Source organism: Haplochromis burtoni, unplaced genomic scaffold (genome assembly GCF_018398535.1).
Source record: "Haplochromis burtoni strain Fernald_Lab_line unplaced genomic scaffold, NCSU_Asbu1 Contig_1215, whole genome shotgun sequence".
Taxonomy (NCBI): domain Eukaryota; kingdom Metazoa; phylum Chordata; class Actinopteri; order Cichliformes; family Cichlidae; genus Haplochromis; species Haplochromis burtoni.
Genome location: NW_024583576.1, coordinates 3,335 through 20,509, shown reverse-complemented (window position 1 = coordinate 20,509; position 17,175 = coordinate 3,335).

The window sequence follows — 17,175 nt, the reverse complement described above, 5'->3', positions numbered from 1 at the left end:
TGAGGGAACTAGATGGCACTCTGAACCATGATCCATGTCCAGTTAATTTGCCTGTGTATCTTCTTCCATTAAGATCTGGAAAAGGTTACTTTGGACACAGATGTTTGATGTGTAAAACACCAGATGAATTTAGCTGTTTTTTCATATTTAAACCAAGTGGCAACTTTCAGAGCTGAAACAATTAAGCCTGAGTGCAAAAAAAGTATTCTTAAAAATCATCGCCTGGCACACTCATCCATACTTTACTATAGTCAGGTGCTTGGCTAGCTTAATTGACAGGTTTCAGAAGTCCGCTAGATCTCACCTATAATTATTACTCTCAATAAATAATATGATCTGCTGCGTGAAATAGTTTTTGCTTCAGTTTTGATGCATGAAATTCTAGTATCTTATTAGGCTGTCAGATATGCATGTCTCTTTGTTATTATTAAACAATTATATAATTAAACAAAAACAGTACAGTAGGTCAAGGTAACTTTATTTATACCCATAGGCAAGGTAAATTTGAAGTAGGTAAAACACTGAAGCTTTAACAATAAAAAAGTCCATCAGCAGCAGACGCAACTACCTCCATGATTTTTGTCTTTTTTTTTTTGGGGGGGGGGGGTATGATTTAGATCCTTTTCAGCCAGCAGGAGTTCGTAGAAACAAGTTTTGACAAAGCGTCTCATTTGAAGTTGATATGGGTAAATCTCTAGGACATCTTTGTTGTTACATACTAATATAATGATTTATATGGAGACATGTTTTCGTCTGCTGGATTGCCAAAAGCCAAATAACCGCTCTCTTTTAGACCCGCCTTTGGCTGATTACAAACCTTATGATCTACTAATTGGTGGACAGCTGAAAACAGCTGTATGATGTGGCTGAAAATACTACACACACCTCTGTAAATGTGAGTCTGTGTGTGTGTGTGTGTGTGTGTGTGTGTGTGTGTGTGTGTGTGTGTGTGTGTGTGTGTGCGCGCGCGCACAGGTAGTACCCTTCAGTAAAGAAGTTTCCAAGAACAACTGAAGACCTGAGATTGGTAGAGACACACAACTGAGCCCTGCTGTCCAGAGCCAGAGACCATGGCTAACTTGAACAGACAGATTACAGTTTTTTAACTGCAAGAAAGCAAATTTTGTGTGTGTCTGTGTGTGTATGTGTACATGCGCACCTTTGACATTCCTGCAGTAGGCCACTAGGCCTATTAAATATCCCCTGATCTATGGCCGTGGCATTTACTTTTCTCTCCATCCTTAGCTTTTTTCCCTGCTGACAAACAACTCTCATAGCGACAAGTGCCCTTTCATGAAGGAACAGTGTCTCTGTGTAGATTTGTGTGTGTGATCTTTTCACCATAATTTCGGAGTTCAAATCTTAACTTGAAAAAATGCTCACACAAAAGCAGAGTGTAAAGACAGCATTATCACAGAGAGCGTAAAGGTTACCTTGTACGTCCATAACAGCTCAAAGTGCTCTGTGTGTGGCTGCGTGACTGTAAGCGTGCCAGGCAAAGGCACTGAACTTGTGCACACACCCACCAAAACCTAAAGACCGATCAGTTCCTGATTGGCAAAGTGAATAAAAAACAGACCATCTTATTAATATGTAATTTTCAGCTGGATTAGATTTTGTCCGGGGTAGTCTAAGGTTTAGCAGTAGAACTAAACATCTACCCAGTGGCAGCTGCCCTCCCTGATGGCAGTGGTCTCTCCCAGAAGGGAAAAAATAAAATAAAAAAAATACACAGGCACAGCATGAGCACTACAATAAAAGAGCACACTATGATAATTTGGCCTTCAAACTGTCCCAGTCTCAGTTCATCAGCATCCATCCATCCAATGCATGAAGCAAGCCTCGTCTAGAATTAAGTACTTCAGTACCGACAGCAGCCAAAGGATCAACTGTAAATGTCGTCACTGATGGTTCAGAGCTGTGCTGGCAGCAGGAGGTGTATACAACATTAAGCTTGGGCTTTTAATTTTGTTATTAGTTATGTATATATGTGAATATGTGAGTCTATGAATGTGTATTTATATCATAATGAACAATTTTTTCTTACGTGTGACCTATTGTGTTGTGGCATCTTGATAGTTCAACTGTACATTGTGAAATACGAAATATTCAAAGTGCCATTGTGATTATTTCTAAATTAAACCTTTACCATTAAAACACAACAAAGTGAGCAATTGTTTTAAAATACATTTTAATATAATATATTTATGTAATAATTTGAATTGTAAAATAAAGGGTGACATTTTTTACACTTTTCTTTCCCTCATTCTTTGGTTTTTGATTCCCGTGAATCTTAAAATTAAGCCTCCTACTCTGGTGGAGTTTGAATTGATCCATGTTAAGAAATTATTTATACTAAATCGTACTAATGTTAAATTTGATTGCTTCCCCCTTTTCCCATCTTAATTTTTCCACCTTGCTTGGGAAACTGTGGAGACAAAAACGACTGTTGAATATTTTATTTTCTATATTTAATTTAAAAGTGTACAAAGACAAATGTTGAAACTGAGAAATTGCCTTGTGTTTTTGAAAAAATAAATGCTCCTCTTGAATTTCACGCCAGGACTATGTTTCAAAAAGGCTTGGAGAGGGGCATTATTACCACTGTGTTGCATCACCTCTTCTTTTAACACCACTGTATAAATGTTTGGAAACCGAGGTGAATAATTGTAGTTCTGAAAGCAAGATGTTTCCCCATCCTTACTCGATATACTGCAGAGTTTTAACGGTTCGACCCTTCTGGGTCTATTTTTTGCCAAATGTGTGTGTGATAGCTCGCGCCTGCAGGGAGGCCAGTTTATTACCTGGTCTCTTTTACTAGAGTAAGAGTGATGTTTTAATACCTGCTGGTTTGGCGTTGTCTTATTGAAATAAGCAGGAGCTTACCAGAAAAAGCTGCCGTCTAGATGTTAGAATATAGTCCAAAACCTTTATATGTCATGCAGATATGAAGTTATATATGCCAAGAGTACTAATGCAATGCTGTGCATGCATGGATCCTAGCTTCTGAACTGTGCACCGATGGTAAGCCAGTGATTTCCTCTATGGTTTTCTTTTTCTCAGACAACACCAAAAAGCAGCTGAAATTTCGATTTATCACGCTTATCTAAACTCCTCTCCCTCAAACAGTTGTGGCAGATGGCTGCGCCTCCCTGATCCTGGTTTTTTGGAGGTTTCTTCCTGTAAAAAGGGGTTTTCCCTTCTAACTGTCACCAAGTGCTTGCTCATAGGGGGTTGTTAGATTGTTGGGATTTTCTGTATTTACCTCACAATACAAAGTGCCTTGATGCAGATGTTGTTGTGTTAGAAAAACAATTTAACTGAATCATGTCAGTTATTACTGCAGTGGCCTCTGAAGACCAGAAGATGATCTCTTCAGCATGGATTTTGGATCTTGTACAAAAGTTATCTTAATTTTCAACTCTTCCTGTTCTTTGCTCTTAAACATTTAATATTGATGTTTCTTATATTCATATTTCAAACAGTGTCCTAGTGTTGTTGGAAACAGAATTATAAGATTCTTTTTTTCTGTGAAATTCCCGAGTCACATCAGAAACATAAACACTTGTCCAGAAGCTTTAAAAAAACATACAAGTTGGAGGACTGAAACAAGATTGAATATGAGCCAAGCAACTTAGCAGTTTCGTCAGGGTTCAGTGGCTGCCACTGAGCTGCTGCCAGGGTCCTCATTTACTGCTGTTTATCACCAGCCTGCTATCTTTGCGTTCTGTGGGATAAATGGCTGGATGCCAGAGAGCACATGAATCACCTTGTTAATGACAGAACAACACAGATTGCGCATGGTTACATGTGAAGCTGAAAACAGCATGTGGCCATCTTTCATCACGTGCTGCCGCCCTCTCTGACAAGCGTAAATTGCATCTAAAGTTATCTTAAGCACTGTTTGTGTTGTTGTGGCAGCACTCAGACGCTTGCCTTTGCATTACTCTGGGCCTTGTTAAAGCTGCCAAGACCATCTTCTGATGCGCTAGGAGCGGTATAGGTTGAGTCACAGTGCTTTTAGTAAAGTGTTGTTGATCACACCAGCTACGCTTGACAGGCCAATTCCTCAGGGAGGGAAAGAGAGACAGAAAGAGGCTTAGAAAAGGAAAGTGAGAGAGAAGAATATAGAAACATACTGTAGGTAAAGAAAGATGAGAAATGTAGACATTATGATAAGCACAAATGGAGAAAAATGAAGCATGCCGACTTAAGCAACGCATTTAGAGGTAAGTAGGAACACACACTATGAGTAATCACTTACAAATAAGCACATCTGTGAACATCAACAGAATGAAGCCACACACAGACTGCACAGACTATAATCACACACAAACAACCGCATCTGTGTTTCTGGGTGTATAAACACCGCACAGTCAGACCTGCCTGAAATCTGTGCACACAAACACAGACAGGCAGATATAACAAGGACCAACCTTGCCAGCCAGGTTTGCAGACCGGCTTGACGTCAATGCGGACAGGAACGCTGTGCAAGGCTCTCTTCTGGCCGCAGTCCCAGGCTGTCACCTGGATCTCGTACTGCTGCTGGCGATCATAGCTCAGTTTCTCCGTGTTCCGGATGTTACCTGGTAGGGAAGAAAAGGTCGAGGTCAAATTAATCCAAAATAGCTTTTTAAAGCAACTCATTATAGCGTATTGTTGAGTAAATCCAGCTTCCCTATTGTGTCTCATAATGAACACATTTTGTGTTTAGTGGTTTGCCAAAATTAAATGTTTTAAGAATAATAAAAAAAATAAAATAACCATCATTCAGTTAGTAAACTATTGTCTGGTTGCAATCGCTGTGTCCAATTTTCTACAAAAGAACTCATCCTGTGCAGTTAAATTCTCTGTTAAATTGTTCAATTTAATTCACACTTCCCAACCAGCAAAACACCTGAAATTGATTTAGGCAATTAGGGAAAATATAAGGCAGCTGTAGATTTGATCCATTTGGGTGGATCAAATGGTTTATGGCCTGGACAATAAACGCACATTTATCCTAATTTCACATTAGAAAAAAAGGCAGCTGTAAATGAAATTAACTGTGGTTGAATCACATTTCTCTTCTCATGGGCCAGAAACATTTTGAGACTAAACATAGCTCCCATTGGCTGAGTTGGTAGAAAAATGGAAGACATCCATAATTTTTGGTTTGAGGAACAGCTATAATTAAAAATCAAAAGCATGCTAACACAGCAGGAAAATATTTAATGGTACATGCACACAGGGCCGAGTAGGGTTGTTTTCCATGCATGCTCTGGATTAGTCATGACTCTTGAGTACTTAAGTATGTTAATATAAAAAAAATGAGGTTAAAGACACAGTTGACTACTCTTAATGGCAAAACTCAGTTTTCATCCACAGTGGCTGCTTTACTACAAACTTGACCAGGGATCGCAATAAACTGCCAGACAGTTAAATATGAGTACTGATGCTGATGCTAGTGCTAGCTGGCTCTCTAGCTAAAAGCACCATTGTTTTTCAGCCATTGATGCTACATGTCTTGATTTGATTTTATGTTTATACAAGTGAAATTGCTGTGTTATTACATACATATTTAAGGTTAGTCTTTTACATTGAAGTAAACTAACATAAATATCTGAATTGTTTAACACACACACCTTAAATCGTCATATATGTGGGCTAATCCAACCCAACCACTATTAACTGTTAGCAGATCTACTGCTACTGGCACGTTTAACAGCTGATAAATGAAAATGAGTATAAGTGTGTGTTAATGTTGCACAGCTTGTCGACCAAAGCAGTTGGAATGCTAAAAACAATAACTAGCTGATCCCAGCAGAACTACACATAACAAATATTAGGAAAATCTTAATATGTTTCATGCATCTAAAAGAAAAATAAACAATATATTTAAATATACACATATATAATATGTTTTAAATAAAAAAAAACTATCAACATCTCAATTTTAATTATTAGATCTGGGATCTAATAATTAAAACCTTTAACCTGGAAAAAGGCTGCAAGTTCAAAACATCCAAGTGTCATGTAGGTCTTGAGCCTGTGTTTTGGTTTTTAAACTGTTGATTTTTCTAAATGATTCATTGTTTTGAGTTCTCTATGTCCCTTGGGCTTCCTGTTTTATTTTGGTAGTCTGTTGTCTCTTATGAATTAGGTTCAGTTTGCTTCCCTTACCTTGTTACATCTAATTTCTTCTTGCTGTGTTTCCCAACTGTCTCCACTCTCCCTAATCTTCCCCTTGTGTATATATTGTCTCAGTCTCCCCTTGTCTCTCGTCGGAGTCTCTGCTCATTTGTTTTCATGTCCCACTAGTCCCATGTTTCCTTAGTTTCCTTTCCCAGTTTAGGTTATTTGTTATGTCTTGGTATTTCTTTTGTACTCTCATGTTCCAGCAACGCTCGATTTACATTAACTCATTCCTGTCTCTCTGCGTCATCTGCATTTTGTTCCACACTCAGCTCCACACGATTTGCAGCCCGCAGATCATGACACCAAGTAAATATAAAATGCTCAGTGGAAGCATTTGGGAAGTTATTACATATTACAGAAAACAGCCTGCACATTTTTTGTGAAACATTTTATGTAATACATACCACAAACACAAATCTGAGTCTGGAGTTTCTAAATCATCAGTGGCTGGAAGTCAGATTTTATAGAGTCATAAAATGGGTATGTGATCTTTTACAGCTAAATGAGTTTCATTTTACTGCAGTCATAAGAAATATGTTATAGCTATGTTTCTGTACTCATCACTAGACTTTTACATTTATTTAGAATGGATCTCTTCTCTAGTCTGGTCCCTTGAAAAATACCCACTTTGACATTTTAGCATAAACCATAGTATCGTAAGTTAAGTATATATACTTGCCTATGCTCTCCCGTGTGGAAAATGAGAAGCAGCAGTTCCACTTGAATGTGTGTCTACTGCACGACGCTGTATATCTTAATGACATTTTAGACTTTTTAGATAACACACAACGTGTATCTGTTGCTGTCTTCTTTTCCCTTGTGCAGTTTGTTTGCTTAAAGGAGCAATGAGTATTTAATTTTAAACCATCCCAATATGTCATTGTCAAATTAACTTTGATGCCTTAATATAATCACTGTAACAAATGAGATCACGGCAGAGATGACAGGTAGCCTCCGTCTCTCAAAGTGTTTGATTAGAGCTAATGTTTTTTTAAAATTAAGAGCACATTTTCATTAAATCCATGCTGCCTTCTGATTCAGAGACAATGTTGTCCCTGTCTTGCCATTACCACAATTAGTCCTTTCATGTTATTATCATCCTTCAACAATGAGATTACTATTGTTGTAAAAATCCTTGTTGGTTAATCAACTTCTGATATGAATCATATCAAAGCCCTTATCAGTTTTAATTAGAGATTTTTTTTGTATTGTCAAATAGAATGAAATGTGGATCTGGATACCTACTGGCAATCAATAGAAATAGAAATTATCACAAAGGTTTGTCACTTTAGGCTTAAAAAGTGCACACTTTACTAGATTACATAAGGTTATCCGGGCTTGTGCGCACAAAAACTAGGAAAGTTGAATGAAATTTAGAAATGATCAAATATGTTATGTACACCTGCATTTTATTATAAATGTACTCACCATTAAACAAATCCCAAAAGGTCACACATGATACAGTTAAAAGTGAATGCTAGGAATGCTGGGAAAGCTTAATTAAACAAGAATATGCCACAGTCTGGCAGGGATTCAAAGGGAATAATGATTGCATACTCAACACCTTAGAAGGAACACCTGTTTCCCTCATGGGAAAATGAGCAGGAAGACAGACACAAAAAATAAAATCCAGTTAGTGAGTTCAAAATAAAACAGGAAGTAACTAAAGAGAAGCCCAATATTATGATAATATGTAAAAAAAAAAAAAAAAGTAGGAGTAGAGTACAAGATGCAATAAACTGCCTTAAGAGAAATGATTCTGAGGTATTTTCAGCTGAATTTAAATACCACATGTTTGAAACGAAAGAGAAAAAAATCTGGAGTGTGGACAAAAATGACCTTTGCAGACCTCTGTACCGTGTTTCTTTGCTTAGGTTTAATGCCTCTAGGCTACATTTAGCCTCTACTAACATAATAGACCAAAATATTTTACAAACATGTCTCCAGCTCAGATGAGATGGGAAGAGTGGGTTGCAGTTACTGCCGCTTACTATAAATGAAAGTGTATAAGGTCTACTTGTATGAAACTTCTATCAAAAACATACAAGAGTGAAAACAGATATAAGATCCCTTGAAAAAATATATAATGAAACTCGTATGTTTTGGATACTTACTAAAACAATATATGAAAGTAATGAGAAAGTGGCCACTTTCATGAGTAAATCATATAAGTTTTTACTATTTCTTTTCCATATGGGAAGAAGCGTTATACAGATGCAAAAACACATTTCTAAAGTACTACATCTTCATCACTGCAAAGTAAGAGAAACTGGAGCATATTCAGTAGGAACATGACTGTTCACAGCAAAGATCACAGTAAGAAAACAGCAGGCAATCCTTAAAGAGCCAAAAATTCACAGAGTAACAGCAAAAGACATGCAAAAATGTAAACTTGCCACCAGTTTAAATCTTTGGTCATGGTCATTTTAAGAAAAACACTGAATAAGATGGGAAGATATGAAGGACTCTATTGTGAAAGAAACACTGCAGATTGCATTTGGTTCGCAAAAGACCACCTGGATGTATCTACAGAAGCTTTGGGACAATGTTAGCAGGATAAAATACACCAGATAGACATTAAAACCTCATTTTAAGTAAAATATGTTGTATTTTATTTGTATACCACCTTTCAAGACAAACATCACAAAATTCTTCACAACCACATGCCCAAACATAAAAACAAGAGTTGACCAAATGCACAAAAAGGGGGATTTTTTAGGTGCTTTTTGAAAGAGACCAACTCCACAGCTGTGAAGCACGGTGGAGGGAGCGTCATGGATTAAGGAGCAACGTTATCGCAGCTTAAGAGAGGTTGGGTAATGCAGCAGAACAGCGACCAATAGCACACACGTAAATCACTGAATAAGTATTATATAAGAAAATTCATATGTTGAAATGAGTACATGAGGCCTGACCATAACCCAGCGGAATCCCAAAGCATTACAAGAAATGCACTAAAAAGGTTCTGCAGACTCGTCTAAAGCCTGAATGTCTGATTGAAGGTGCAGCTGGAAGTTCTACAAGTTACTACTTTAAATTACACTTTTTTCAGTCTGCACAACTATTAATGTGTTTATTAATGAAAAGTGCAGCTCTGAATTTAGTCAAATAGCGTATAAGACTTTTATCGCCAAAGCACATTGTAATGAGTAATTATACACAAATCATGGTCATTTAAAAGGACTCACAAACCTTGTTGGCAAGTTATAATATCTCTTGACCAGGAAAATTAATATATGGCACAAAAGTACAACTAGCACAACAAAAACATCACATCAGTGCTTCAGCTGTGTATGCATGCACAAAACTCAGATTCATCAATATTTCCTTGAGAATTTTACTTAGGTAATTATTTACAGTTTTTTCAAAACAACCTCAGCCAGAAAGATAAAATCAAGTACAGTGGAACCCCGACTTACGAATACCCCATTTAACGAAAAATTGAAGTTACGAAGGCACTTAACGGCATTATTTCTGCCCGTGTTACAGCAAAATGCCCGCGTAACGAAATCTGCTGGCTCTGATTGGCAGAGCCCAGAATACCTACAATGCCCAATCCCTTTCGTACTTGCACTTCGCTGTTCCACTTGAACGACGTATTGCTGTTGCAGTTAGCAATTAGCCTATCGTTCACTCAAAAGGCGCGATGGGTGCTTCGACAGAATCACATGTAAAGAATGCCAAGTTTTAACTGTAAAGTAATAAATTTGAGAAACACACTCCCCTTTAAAAAGTAATCCTTTCGCTACCTGGCTTCACCAACATAAAGACCAAATGAAATAGGAGACATTCATAGAGAACATTGTTTGTACTTTATTTTTGAATGTTTAGACTCAGCTTCTTCAGTAAATACAGCACATTGAATTCATCTTTGCCATCGGATCAACTGTGCCTTACCCTCCACCTGCTTCTTCCCTTTTCTTCTAGTCTCTTATTCATTTTTTTTCTCATCAACTGTATGTTTTAAAAATCTGAATTAAAGCCTGTGTCTCAGGGGACATAAGATTCCCTTAGGTACTGTTTTTTTTCCTCCTAGGAAACATGTTGTCTCATTTCCTCATTGGAGATTTTTTTTTGCTTTTACAGCACATTCAAGGAAAAAATGTTTGTGTGGATTCTTTTTGTGCACAGGTAAGAACATTTGTAGGTTTATAATACTGAATGAGGATCAATATCTCTGGTTCTGCAGAGAGAAATCAGAGAGGATCATTAATCTAAATATTTCCATGAATATCAGTTTGGTACTGTATGTCACAATATTGTATCTCTGTCTTTCCCTTTTGTTGAACAACACCTAGAGTTACCCTGTGATTCGGGTATATCCCCATCCTCAACAAACATGTTTGAATATAAAGATTTGTAAAAACTTTTGATTCTCCTACTTCTAGGTTTGTCTGTGAAGGTTCTCAGTCATCCAGGTCATCGTAGTCAAAGGAGCTTGCAAAGAAAAGCGTCTGGACTTCTTTAAGTTGCTTTAAGACGTTTCACCTCTCATCCGAGAAGCTTCTTCAGTTCTAAGGTCAAATGGTGGAGAGTCCCAGATATAAACCTAGTGGGAGTTTCCCCCCACAGAGGGACAAAAGGACCCCCTGATGATCTTCTAATCGCCTAAGATAAGGTGTGAAACTGGGTGTGGGTCCCAATCAGCCAGAGTTTCGGGTGAGTTCATTGTGAAACCTGGCCCCACCTTATCATGCGAATTCCTGAGGTCAGATGGCCCAGGATGTGAGTGGGCGTTAAGGCGTCTGGGGAGGGATCTCAAAACTGGATTATAGATGGTAGAGAGTTGGTGTCGTAAACCCCCGCCTCTGTTCAAAGATGGTCGCTCACAGTGGACATAGATGGCTTCTTTCACTCCTCTTTCAAACCATCTGTCCTCTCTGTCCAAAATGTGAACATTGGCATCCTCGAAAGAGTGTCCTTTATCCTTAAGATGCAGATGGACTGCTGAGTCTTGTCCTGTGGAGGTGGCTCTTCTGACCTCAGGAATTCGCATGATAAGGTGGGGCCAGGTTTCACAATGAACTCACCCGAAACTCTGACTGATTGGGACCCACACCCAGTTTCACACGTTGGCTCAGGCGATTAGAGGATCATCAGGGGGTCCTTTTGTCCCTCTGTGGGGGGATACTCCCACTAGGTTTATATCTGGGACTCTCCACCATTTGACCTTAGAACTGAAGAAGCTTCTCGGATGAGAGGTGAAACGTCTTCAAGTAACTTAAAGATGTCCAGACGCTTTTCTTTGCAAGCTCCTTTGACTACTTCTAGGTTTGTTTCAAAGAGGAAGAGATAAATCACTGCTGCCAAAGTCAAATTTGAAAGCTTATTTGATTTTTGTCTGGTTTGAACTCCATCATGACAAGTCCAAGTGACATGAGCAGAATTCGCACCTTCTTTGTGTTAGTCAATCAATCCAACCCACACGATTCAGCTTTGTAAGCCATTGCAGCCTGTCGGATTTCTGTAAACTGATATTATATATGCTAATGTATAAAACAAGGCTTTTTGTAATGCTCCACTCAACACCTTAGAAGGGACAGATAATTGGCTTGCCTCCATTGGACATTCAACATCTAGACCACAACCAGTTACTGAGAATCTCCTGACTCGTTGGTAACCACAAACCATTTTCCAAGCTGACATCTTTTCTCATGCTGAGCAAAGTGGATGAAGGGACCTTGTGTAGTCCTAATGTGCCTGTTAATATTTGATGAGTCTTCCACTAAAGACAGATGACAATGCTCTACACCCCACTAGAGCTGGACAGGGAGGGGGTCCCTGATGGAGAGCACTTGCGGAGTGTAAAGTGCATGGAAATTGGCTCTTATTGGCTGTGAGTTGAAATGGAGCTAGAATGAGTTACTTGTATAACAGCCTGGATGCTTCTTGAGCTTTTTCCATTGTGTGGAGAGAGGTGCAGAAGGAGCTGAATATTGATAACGTGGTATATTTGAATACAAGTATGTGAGTAGGAGGATTAGCTGTAATTCATATTAGGAGGGCATTGTCCGCCTTCCCGTCCTCCTCGTCACCCATTCTGTCTTCCTTTCTGCTTGTTTAGAATTCCTTCCCTCCTCCCTCTGCCCTGCCCAACCTTCCCATTCCCTCCTAGCGAACATCATTGTCTCACTGTTTTGCAGCCTCATCCCATTTCACTGTTTGCTGCCTCATCTGTTGTGCTCTGCTCTCTCTTTTTTCGCAAACACACATACATAGTGTGCATGCACTCCCGCCTTTCTGCACGACAGAGGTTGTTATTCCTGCTCCTTCAATTACAACATCAACTTATCCATGTCAGCAGGCTGTGCGTGCTGTGACTGCTGGTGAGGGTGGTCAGCTAGTAAATGACTGCTTTACCCTCCAGCTCACCTGCCCCATTTGCCTCTCTATCAAATCCACAAAAACACACACACGCACACAAGCAAACCGTCTCTGCACCTGTCTTTGTGAATTCATGCCATCGCCCCTTTTGTAATTACCATCTAGTTTTACCACCAAGCTTTTCTTATCTAACACTGCTAAGGCCCATTTGTCTTTGTTTACAGGACACCACTCACATTAATCCTCTCTTCTTCGATAAATAACATAAAAATACAAAATACATAAAAACATTTTTGCATTTCAAGGCTTTCCAGTTTTCTTACGTTGGAGTTTTAACTAAATATTACATTAAATGCCCAAAATGAAGCTGGATGTTTTTAATCACAGAGTCTACACCAGGGGTAGGGAACTCCAGGCCTCGAGAGCCGGTGTCCTGAAGGTTTTAGATGTGTCTTTGATCCAACACAGCTGATTTAAATGGCTACATTACCTACTCAACATGTTTTGAAGTTCTCCAGAGCCCTGGTAATGAACTAATCATTTGATTCAGGTGTGATGATCCAGGTGTGATGATCCGGATCCTGACAGATGCAGTGATGTGGACACTGTATCAGTCTGCTGTGGTGAAACAAGAGCTGACCCAAAGATTTTGATGTTATAAAATATGCAATGTTCATTGCATAACTGATAAGGCTCTAAGACATAATAAGTTTTGCTATTATTATTTGCTATGATAATTGCTTCTCATTGTAAATTATTTTTGGGGTCCCCAGGGATGCAACTCAGTAGTCCCTGTATGTAAATTATGTAGGATGTGTATGTATGTAGGATGAGGGCTAAAATTCAAAATTCGACTTATTCTAAGAAGTATTTAGGGTGCTTTGACAAGGGGATGATAGCACAAGTACCTGGTGTTGGCAGCTGCTGGTAGGCTTCACCTCAGCTAATTTGAGTCACTGGACTGGAACACTTGAACATACATGTGTCACGATCCTGGGTCTTATGACCCAGTGTTTTGAGTTTTAGTTCATTTTGATGTTCATAGTGTATGTTTAAGCTTATTAGGTTTCCTATGTTCATTTGCTTATTAGAAAAAGAGAGAAGGATCATAGGTTTAGTTCTTTGGCTTTGTAATATGGCTTCCCTGTGTTCAATGTTGTGTCTACTGTGACCTCTTTGTACCATGTTTCTGGTCCCTATAGTCTGTCTTCTCAGTTGCTGTTAAGTTTGCATGTTTAGAGTTCAGTCAGTGTGTTTCCTGTTTTACTTTGAAGGTCCATGTCTCATGTGAGTGTTTCTAGTTTGCTTCCCTTGTCTCGTCCAGCCTGATTACTCCCAGCTGTGCTCTCCTTCTGTGTCTCATTCCCTCGTTATCCCTCTGTGTATTTAAGCCCTGTGTTTCTCTTTGTCAGTGTCGTAGTCTCCCTCATGGCTGTGTTTCCCTGTGTGTTAGTTATCCATGTCCCAGTTTAGTTTTCCATGCCATTCTGCAATAAAGCAGCTTTTTGAGTTTAATTTCGTTGTCGTGAGTTTTGCGTTTGGGTCCTTCTCCTGCCTGCACACAGCCGAAACATGACAGAAGACTAACGACCATTACATGGACCCAGCAACAGTGTAGCTGTATGAGCGCCAGGAGGCAGCCCTCGCCCAGCTGGAGGAGGAGCTCCGCTGGAAGCCGTGGCGCGCTCCGGATTTTGAGCACATATTCCGCGGAACTCGGCTGGCTTTTGGAGGTCCCCGAAGTTGCCAAAAGCCTCCGCCTGTTGCCCCGGTGGGAGGTGGGAGTGCTCTGTTTTTCTTCGGATGCTCACGCTCCAGCCTCTGCCTTGCCGTCCCGCACGTCAGAGGCTCAGCTGTATGCCCCGTCAGCTTCCTCTCCTCAGAGGAAGCGACGCTCACGCCGCCGTCACTTTTCACTTGCTGAGCAACTCCCGGTGGTGAGTTATAATGACTGCCTTTCACACATCCCACCTGAAGCCATAACTGAAAAGACAATAAACTCACCCCAGACACTGTTGGAATCTCTCTTTTGGACGATGACATAGACTGGGAAAAGTTTTTTCATTTTGCTCCCTCTGAACAGGGAGAAATCAAAGACAATAAGCACTCGCCAAAGGCTGTAAATGCTGTTAAAGGAAAAACTGTGAGCAATGTCACCAGGTCTAAAACACTCAGTTCAGGTTCTGTCAGTTCAGGTTTTGTCAAGTCTGGTTCAGTCATCCCCAAGTCAGCTCACTCTAAGACTGTTAACCCGAGGACGTCAAAACCTGCTAAAACAAAGACTGAAAAACATGGTGGGAAAAATGCTAAGTTCATTTTTGATAGGTCTGTTTTTGTCGACCCAGTACATATTAACCCTAAGCCTGCCAATTCTAAGACTGTTTTTTCTGAGCCTGCTCCTTTGCCTGCTCGTGTTCCTGCTCCTGGGGCAGCTCGGGCCCAGCGTACCCCTGCACCCGTACCAGTTCCTCGGGTGAGGGAGGCTGAGGTCCAGTTGGTCCCTGCTCTGGTTTCCAGGCCGGCTGAGGCTCTGTCAGTTTCTGCACCCGTACCAGCTCCTCGGGTGAGAAGGGCAGTTGCCCAGCCGTTGCCGGTGCCTGTCCCGGCTTCCAGGGTGAGGGGGGCTGTGAACCAGTCCACCCCTGCACCCATGCCGGTCCCCAGGGTGAGGTCAGCCAGGATACAGCCCGTCTCCGCACCCGTACCTACTCCTCGGGTGGGAGCGGCTAGTGTCCGGCAGGTGCCTGCACCAGTTCTTGTTTCTGCTGAAGGCTCAGGCAACCCCGCCCAGCAGTCCTCCCTGTGTTCCAGAGGCTCAGGAGAGTTCAGTCCACAACCATCGCCACCATCACTACTGCATGCTTTTCAGTCTATAGCTCAGTCATTAGCTCTGTTAGATGTACCGTAGCGTGTCTCTGTCATAAGTTATTAGTGTACAATCACCTAGAGAACATCTGGCTACATCCTCTTCCTCGGCTGTACCTGTTTGCTGTGTTGTCCCCCAGGGATCTGTGCTGGGCCCTACCCTCTTCTCATTATACTTGCTTCCTTTAAGTGCCATCTTTGAGAAATACCATATTGCTTATCACTATTATGCAGATGATATCCAGCTCTATTTTGAGCTAAACGACGATCTTGCTCTGTCTCTGAATAGCCTCCGAGAATGCATGTCTGAGGCTAAGAAGTGGTTGCTGTCGAATTCTCTTATCCTTAATGAGAAGAAAACCGAGATTATGATTTTTGGTAGTAATGCCCTTCGTGCCAAACTCCGGGATGCCTTTGGTTTTCTTAGTTGTTCTCTCTCTGATACTGTCAGGAATCTGGGTGTCTTATTTGACAGCTCCTTTTCACTTGACAAACAAGTGTCTGCTGTTGTCAGATCTAGTTTTTACCAGCTTCGTCTTATCTCTAAGGCTAGGCGCTATATACCGCATAAAGATCTCGAAAAGCTCATCCACGCCTTTGTAACGTCGAGGCTAGACTATTGTAATTCACTTTATTGTGGTCTCCACTCTTCCCTTTTACAGAGATTACAGACAGTTCAGAATGCTGCAGCTCGCATTCTAACTAAAACCAGCAAGTTTGCCCACATTACTCCTGTCCTTGCCGATCTGCACTGGTTGCCCGTCAAATATCGTATTCAATTTAAAATTTTGTTGTTTACTTTTAAAATTACTAACAACACTGCACCCAGCTACCTTAAGGACCTTTTAAACCCTTATGCTCCTGCTAGGGCTTTAAGGTCATCGTCACAGTTACTGCTGGCTCAGCCCAGATCTCGACTTAAGACTAGAGGTGATCGATCGTTTGCTCTTGTCGCACCTGTGCTGTGGAACAATCTCCCGATTGGCATCCGGGCATCTGATTCTATTCATTCTTTTAAATCACAGCTTAAAACATATCTTTTTAAACTTGCCTTCTCCACTTTTTAATTGCTGGTTTGTTTGTTTGTTTGTTTGGTTGCTGTGACCTATTGACCTCTTGTATTAATTCCCTCCTATCTTTCTATTGGTTGTCTTTTTTTATGGTGGTACAGCTTTTATCTTGCTATTACCATGTGCTGTAGTCATTCTTATTGGTAGCTTTTATCTATGAACATAACTCGTTATTTTTATTTATCCGTTATCAATGTTTGAACCTTTTATTGTTTTATGTAAAGCACTTTGGTATGCCCAAGGCTTTTAAATGTGCTCTATAAATAAAGATTGTTGTTGTTGTTGTTGTTGTTAGCAGCCCAGTCCATAGTTCATTTTCCTGTGTTTCCGTTAGCTCAGCCCTTAGCCCACTGTGCAGCTCAGCCAGCTCCCCAGTGTTTAGCTCAGTCATTTGTTCCATCACCCGCTCAGCCTTCTGTTCAGCATAGTCTCTGCACCTACTGGTCCTGCCACTGCTTCAGCTGGAGGGCCCGAGGAGCCCGTCCAGCCTCATGCCACGTCAGCTGGAGGGCCCGAGGAGCCCGTCCAGCCTCATGCCACGTCAGCTGGGGTTTCAGGAGAACCGCACCAGCCTCATGCCTCGTCAGCTGGAGGGCCCGAGGAGGCCGTCCAGCAACCTTCCTCGTCCGCTGGGGGTTCTGGCGAGCCCGTCCAGCCACCTGTCTCCGCTGGAGGGTCCGAGGGGCCCGTTCAGCCTCCTGTCTCCGCTGGAGGGTCCGAGGGGCCCGTTCAGCCTCCT